The sequence below is a fragment of the Durio zibethinus genome, chromosome 26 (assembly GCF_047325235.1).
Source record: "Durio zibethinus cultivar Kanyao isolate XHJ-2024 chromosome 26, ASM4732523v1, whole genome shotgun sequence".
NCBI classification, from domain to species: domain Eukaryota; kingdom Viridiplantae; phylum Streptophyta; class Magnoliopsida; order Malvales; family Malvaceae; genus Durio; species Durio zibethinus.
This window is the reverse complement of record NC_143187.1, coordinates 6,306,642-6,315,812: the sequence shown is the minus strand read 5'-3', so window position 1 is coordinate 6,315,812 and position 9,171 is coordinate 6,306,642.

Genomic DNA, 9,171 nt, shown 5'->3' with positions numbered 1-9,171 from the left:
TGCTCGATATAAAGACTTTGAAGAAAACAAGTACAATTCATATTCTAAAACTAGATTAATCATTCAAGTTGCTACTGTTTTGATGGCAAGAGCCTATGATTAAAGAAGAACTTGATCAAGATTGAAAAGAAAATGACTACATTTTACTTTTTTGACAAAATACAGGCCAATAAAGTTGATAGCGTAATCGATTAATATTATAGATTTTCAAAATCTAAATTGAATTTTTTTGAAATCAAACATACCTAAGCTCCTCTACATTTGTAATCAGGATTAAACCAGAAAAAAAAAAAATCTCCATTTCAGAGAAGAATCCAGGTGGTCCTAGAAATGAATCTCACATCTAACTTTACGTCCTGTTTCAGAAGAATTATAGAAATTAAAGTGGAAAAGTTTCCCTATGTTGTTCATTTTTTGTTTGATCCACATGGTCATGGCTCGTGAATTACAACACAAAATGTACGAAACAATCAAAATAAATAAAGGACATGCACGTCAGAAATTTTTATCTTTACTTGCACCCGAAAGTGTAGGCAATGTTAAACTAATTAATTATATCTGTTAGATAAGGCTCTAGGGTTAATATTTTAATCCAATGAAAATATTTTCATACTATACCTTTTTTTTCTCCGGCCCTGTTCCTTTTCTTGAAATTTATCTATTCAAAAGTAAGCATAGAGAACCTACTACAAAAGTAGGCCAAAGTTTTAACTAGGAAACGAATTGTAAATTATACAAAAAACTGAAACAAATTGCTCCTATTTATCTTAGTGAAATACATTAATAATATTATATCTGATAATTTAAAATAAAATACAATAATATGATATAAAAATAAGATACAAAAATAATATAATTTAAAATTATAACAATAATTTTATATGAGATTAATAAAATAAAAATTATATATTTTATATTTTCATATCGACACAAATTATAATATATATTTTTTATATAAAATATGATATAAATACATAAATTTTAATAATTTATATAATATAAATACACAAATCATCAAATTTAAATAATATGTATCTTTGATTGTTTCTTCTCTTAGTACGGATTCGAACACACTATTTATTTTTATTTTTTTCTACTAATTTTAACATATCATAAATTTATGCAACTCTAGATAGGAAAAATTATGGCAAAAATGGTCCATTATCCAGGACAAAGGCCAGTGATTTACCTTCTTCTTTTTTTTGGCTAGAAATTGTTCACCTAATTAAGTGTTCATTAAATCAAGATGCAAAAAAAAATAATAAAGATGTTTTTATTGCATGTATCATCCACTTAGCCGAAATTATTTATTGAACACATATTATTGATTAGTAATTTAATTAGCACCACCAGCTAGTTATCTGTATACCAAACTTTGGCATTATTTGCATTCTTATTTTAGCAAAATTATCATACTTATAATTAGACACTATGATCTCCTTCAAAAAAAAAAGAACACTATACCTACATTGGAATAAAGCTTATGAAACCCTTAATTCATGATGATTAAATCAAAACTAATCCCACAAAAATTTAGCCAACAAATCTCCCAACTGCTTTTCATAAAGCTTTATGTTCCCTAGAATCTATTGAATTTATTAGAGTTTCAACTCATCAATTATAAGTTGCAGATCACACAATTTTATTTTTTTTTTTGCTTTATGGTGTGTTATATTAAATTTTAAATTTAATTTAATTGATTCATATAATTACTTTTAAAAGATAACATCTAATAAATTTAGAATTAAAACTATAACTCCTGAAACTTTTTTTTTTTTCTCATGCTGTGGCATATTTTGTAAAAAAAAAACATGTTATACTATATATATTTTCATCTGTACACATGAGAGTTAGAATCTAAAACTTTAATATTCTTAAAAAAAAATAGAACCATTAAGCCAAACTTAAATTGTTAACAGCATTGTAATATTAATCTTTACTAAATATTATCCTTGTAGATTCTAGGTAAGATTAAACTGTATGACAGTGTTTCCTAAATATCTTCCAAGGGTCCAGAGTACCCAATTTCATGTCTTTGCCTAGGAGACAGTTATGTAGCAGAACCACCCTGGTATGGGTTTCATGAACAAAGCTTTACACCCACTTGCCCAACTTGGATTTTAATGTATCGATAACATCAATGATTAAAATATATAAACATTAGTAGTCCTTTTGCCAAATTGAAGTGTGTAGTTGGAAAATAATTGAATTAATCGGTTGAATTGAATTAATTTGATTATTTGATTAATTTTTAAATCAATTTCAATCAATTATAAAATTTTATTTTAAAGAATTTTCAGTTTGAAAATTAAATTAAGTAAAATTTTAATCAAAATGTAATAAAACTCAAATATAAACTTAATAAAATACATGAGATTGACTATTGTTTTATAATTTGTTAAAGTTTTTAATTTAATATTTTGGTATTTAAATATTTTATTTAATTTGTTTAAATATGAGAAATTAGAAGTTTAAAATATAACTCAACTTAAATTTATTTTATTATTTGATTAATTCAAAAATTAACATAATTAAATTTGATCGATTAAATTTTTAAAACTAATAAATTTAATTTGATTAATAAAAATAAAAAATATATAATTTAATTTTAAATAATTTAATTCAAAATTAATCTAATCGAATTGACACATTACCTTTCTTTCACTTTTTAATTGGGGTTACTTATATCAAAATTATTTGAAATAAAATAATCATGTCCATCACATCTTTTACTATTAGAGAGTATTTAGTATGAGATAATTTGTCTAAAAGCTACGGTAATTTACATTTAATAATTATATCATCTTATTTGATAATTATTTAAAAATTTTACATGATAATGATCTTAAATTATCAAAGTAATAAGATCATTAGTTCAAAAAATTATATGATTCTCAACCTAAAGAATAAAATTTTTTTATCACCATGAGAAAATAATTTTTAATATTATTTTTTTGATTAATTTATCTTAATGAAAGATATACTTAATATTGTCTTAAAAAGCTAGCTGGTAAAAATTTTTTAAATTTTATTTCTTTAATAAGTTATTTTAAAAAAGGATTTCTATTACAATCAAATAAATGTTTATTAATTATAAAAATACTAAATTTGTTTTATAATTTAAAAAAAATTATTTTTTATTAAAATTGATTTATATTATATAATTTTATATAAAATAACATTTAGCTATTTTATAATTTATTAATTCAATAAGTATTAAATTTTTTGCTTTTATATATAAAATTATTTTAGATATTTTGTATTTTATAATTTATTTTTCATATATTATCAAATATAATAATATAAAATCACAGGTGATCAAATCATCGTAATGATTTTATCACTATGTGAAATAAATCTTTACAATAATCTTAAAAATAATATCAAACATTATCTTAAAATAATTAATCAAATCATGACAAATAAGTAAGGAGGAAGATGTATTGGCCATTCAACATTTTGAAAGATTAACCCTAATTACTTAGTCTCTTTTTTTAATCTAATCCGAATTAATCTCTTTTGTTAGAGAATCCGAATTAGTCTCTTAGTAATAAAGAATTGAACCAACTTGTACTTATATAATGGGTTAATTACCTTCTTTCAATACGAGAATAATGATGGTGATCACATATATAATATAAAAAAAAAATTAAGTGTGTAGAATAAAGCTTTGAATTAAATGTCTCAACTAGCTACAAGTTGTTGATTTTTATTATTCAAAGAAATTAAAAAAGTAGATAGATATTTTGTAGATTTTTATTTTTTATATATAAAAAGAAAAACTTTGAATATCGACCATGATCCACTAGGATAGAATTATAACCCCCAATATTATCCTTATTCACAGTGGGAGGGAGTCATACTTATCTACATGCATTATATAAATTAACTAGGTAAAAAAAAATCCTTTCCAATTGGTTTTGGGTTGAAGTTAGTCAATCCATAATAAGAGCAAATTATATCAATGATAGATTCAAAAAAAATTTTTAAAAATGTATTCATTTATAATATAAAAAATTTACCGATTAATTTATTAAATTTATAGAAAAAAATATAAAAAATTTTTAAAGATATTAAAAAAATAGTTTTTCTTCAAAATTAATCTTAAAGATGTCCATAAATATTCTATTTTAAAGCATGAATCTGCCTTTGAATTTTGTGTAAAATTAAAAATTCTTCCATTGTTAAATTAATTCGTAAGTATTTGTCCATAAAAAGAATTAATTTGTAAGTAGGATCCTTTCATCTATCTCTAGTTTCCAGGTGAATTGTAATTAAATGATCTCACATATATGTATACAGACAGATAATTGGCAGTTAAAAGGAAGCAGAGAAATCCCAGGCAAATAGTAGGCAGGCAGGTTCCAATAATTGTAATTTGTAAGCAAGCAAGCAAGTTGGTCGAAAAAAAGAAAAAGAAAAATGATAGTCAATATTTCAGATTCATCGTGTTATCTCCAAATCGTGGAAGCAGGATGAGAAGAAAAACATGTTCATCTCCAAAACGAATGACCAATAACCACAAATAAAATAACACAATCTGCAACATCGTTGCCCAGGGCTGTGCGTGTGCGACACCCACCCCCAACTCAAAATCTTGCCTTTAGCCCACCATCATTTTCTGGTTGTGGTCCCCTTTGTCTTTTCTTTTCTGTCCTTCTTTGTTTTGTTCTTAAAACTTTTTCTTCTTGTTTTGTCGTTTTGTTTCCATTTGTCTATTGTTCCTCATCTACGGCAGATTGTGGTGCATGAACCGACGCTTTCACCTTCTTTTACCTTTCTACTGCTATATTTTTTTCCTGATTCTATCACCCCAATTCGTGTTGGGCCCCCCGCGGTAAATTGTGTGTGAAGTTTCGAGTTTCGTGCTTTTCTCTTCCCAAGTTACCCTTCCATTTTCAATTCACCAATTTGACAAAGTTTAGTATAATGGTCTTATTCATATAAATATATATTATATGACGAAAGAAAATCCAAAACCAACGATCAATTCATGGATGAAGTGTTAGAATAAGAATTTTTAAACTCAAGTCTTATCTAATTCTTGAAATCATTTTATTATGAAATAATTATTTTTATTTAAATTTAATTTAAATGAAAGGATTGAATCAAGTTTTGAATAGATCATTAAAAATGTTAATCAAACTTGATCTGATCCATAAAAATTTTTATTTTTTTAATATTTATGACCATAAAAATTTAAATTTGATCCATTTGTTTCATAAAAAATAATTTTTAAAAAATAATTTTAAAAAATTATTTATATTTTTTGAAAAAATTTTATGTTATTTGGATAAATTAATAAAAAATATTTTTTGTTATTCGGTTGCTTTCTAAAAAATCTATTTTTTTCAAATAGTATTAATATAACTATTAAAATATTAAAAATTATTTATTATTAAAATTATTAATATTAAAAAATAATTAATTTTAATAATAATATTTAATATTAAAATATTATGTTAATATAAAATATACTTAAAATAAAAGTATTTATTATTTTTTATATTATTTATCAATATATTATATTAATATTATATTATTTATTAATATATTATAGTATTATTTCTTAATATTATTTATTAATATATGATTTATTAATATATTATAATATTATTTATTTATTAATGTAATATTATTTTTAAGTAAAATTATACTCAAAAGTGTTGTTAAATAATTATACTCATAACAGCTATTTTTTAGAAAATATCATTTCTTTTCAAATTCATAAGATAATTTTCAAAAAAATTATCTCATTTTCTATTAATTAGTAAGTTATTTTTTGTTGACCAACAAACTTTTTGTCAAACAAATACATAAAAATATGAAAATAATTTTTAAAAATTATTTTTCGTGAAACAAACAAAGCTTTAATCATTAAAATTAAAAATTTAATTTTTTATCAATAAATTATATTATACAAATATATTGTTCTAAACGAATATCCCTATTTAATACAATATATTTATATTTATTATTGAAATGAACAGGCATTCATGCATTAACAATTGACTAAATACTTAAGTGTTTTACTTTCAATTTTTATATGACATTATATGAATCAATACAATTATAATCATAACAAAATAACGTTTCATTTATTAATTTAAACCCAATAAATAAGTTGAATAAACAAATCAATATAAAGTTAGACAAAATTCACGTAAGATAAATTACTAATAAATTAATAATAGCATGTGGGGACAAGCAAATCACTCATTATGTTGAAGATGTTCTCAATGCCTAACTGAGGCCACTAAATTAGAGAATCTAGCTAGGGTTGGGAGATGGAAGAGGATCACATGTCTTCAGAGGAGGCTTAAGAAAATTTTCATCATGTGTGTAATTTGGGAGGAGTCAAGATTTTCTTATTCATGGAGTAAGATGATTTGAAAAGGAAAAAAGAAAAAGTAGTTAAGAAATAAAGGCAACAAAGGTGTATGTTTTCAAACAATTCTTCCAAAACACGTTTCTTTTTTTTTCTCAAAACCCTAAAAGGAAGCACACGTTAATTGAAGATTTTCTCTTTCTTCATCTTATCATCACCAAGTTCAATAATCATGAATATTTAGAATCATTCTTTTTTACAAAAGTCATAAGAATTCATATTATAATATCTAACATTTAACATAAAATGAAAGTTTTTCTGTAAGTTGAAAAAATTATAGATTTCATATTATAATATCTAAATTATTATAATATCTAACATTTAACATTTAACGCAAACAAACTCTTTGAAAAAATTATTATCATCATCATTATTATTATTAATAAATTGAGAAGATCCAAATCAAAATCTTTTAATCATATTAATACATATACTTTCCATTAAGTAAAACCATTAATAACTTATATATTTTAATTAAAATAAAAATTGTAACCCCAAGCATAGCCGGAAAGAATTTTCTAGTTATTACGAAATTTAAACCATCTATAAGCTTATAAACTTCACAAAATTTTAAGTAGATTTTAAGTTATATTTGGTATATAAAATTATGATATAATAAAATAAAATAATATTATAAATATAATTAAATTAAATAATATTATCTTTTTTATGTTTGATGTGTATAAGAATTAAAATAAAATAATTTAGTTATTGATTAAAATTATCTTTCATCAAAATTTATATAATTTAAATTATTAATATAATTTTTAAAAATATAATAAGATATATAAATTTAATTTCATAGATTAAAAATAATTTTTTATTTTTTTAAATGATAGAGTTATCTTATTGATATAAAATATCTAATTCTTTCAATAATTAAATCTTTTTATTTAATTATATAACAAATATATGATATGATAATTTATATCTTATTTTTTAACTAATTTTATATATCAAACCTAGTATTAAAATCTTAAATGTTGATATTAAATCATTATAAAATTATAGTGAAAAATATATATTTTTGAATATTTGAGGTAATAAAGAATTAAATTTAATTACTGAAATTAAAATAAAATTGAATACTTTGTCAGTGAGATTGCAGAAGATGGGTCTAGTGAATTTTGGCGATTTAACTTTGCTTGGAAATGACGATCGAGTAGTCGAGCAAACAAAGGCTGAGGTCGGCAGCTGGCAGAATTCCAGGCCTGGTGTGATGGTTTATCTTGAGTCTCAGCCAGAAGACTGTGCCACGTCCATTTCCATGTCACTATTTTCCAACACGTATTGCATATTGCGCGTCTTTTTTGCATGAACAAAAATATCTCCTCAAGAATTTTACAATTTTGCAAAATCAAAGTCAGGAAAGCAGCTGGCTAGCACCTGACATGATTTATGGGGAAAAAAAAAAGAAATTGGCCTGTATAATATGTTGTTAAAAGTGGGATTTTATATACATTTATTATATAAGATAATGAATAACATAATATGATAATTTTTTTATATAATATTTGATTTTTAATTAAAGGAATGGAGTAAATTATAAGAGAGATTAATTATTTTCATGTCATAAATTGATTCAATCTTTTTAAAATAAAAAAATTATTTGTAATTTATAAAATTAAATATATATGATTTATTATATTTTAAAAATTATATTAATAATAGTTTAAATTATATAAATTTTGAAAAAAATTATTTTTATCAATAAATAAAACTATTCTATCCAAATATTGGTATACATTAAATAAAAATAAAAATATTTTATTTTATTTTATTTGTAATCTAATTTTATTTTATTCTTTCGTAATTTTATATATCAAATATATTTTTAAATTACTAAAACTAAATAAAATCTATATTGCATACAAATTCCTGATTTTTTCTTAATATATTTATTCATGATATATTTTGATATTCTCAAAATAAATGTAAAAAGTTATATAAAAAAATACATTTATGTGTCCAACACTTCATCTTGAATCATACAACGTAGCTTAAAAAATAATCGAGGGAGGCACGGAATAATGTGGAAAACTCGTGAATTCAAAAAAAAAAAAAAAAAGTTTAGGTGCAAATCAGCAAAGATTTTTAGGTAAAACAAACTCATTCTCGACAATATTAGGTAAACACTAAACACAAGCCTGAGAACATTGGGTGCTTTGGCAAAAAATTAAATATTTAGGGTCAGATGGAAAATACATTCCTTTTATTTTATTTTATATTTTGTTTCCAAATGCCTCTCAAATAGTATACAGTAAAAGTTGTAGTTTTTTCTTTCCTCTGACTTTGCAGGTATTGGTGTAGTTTTGACTGTCGACGTATATTTTACCTGCCCTTGGACTGGAGGAAGAAAGAAACAAAACAAGGAAAATGCAAGTTTTGCTATTGCAACCCACTTTGACTAGGAGATGACAACATTGTCCTTCATGTGCTTTCGTGGATTATAATTGTTGATTAGCTTTTCTCTAACCCCATTAGAAATCATAATAGTAATAAAGAATTTGTGAGATATCCTATGTTTGATAAATATCCTGTGGTTTTTTTATAATGCGTTATCAAAATCATAAAAAAAAACTATTCCTCGTATTGAACTTTAGAAGATTAATATAGATATATATCAATTCGAATATTAAATAAGCACATTTTTTTGTGTTTGTTTGTTAATATAATGTTTTTAACATTATAAAATTTTACACTTTGCTCATTGTTTTGGTATTTTTATAAATAAAAAACAAGGGTAACCACATGTTAGGTAGCACAAAAGAAATGGCTATAAT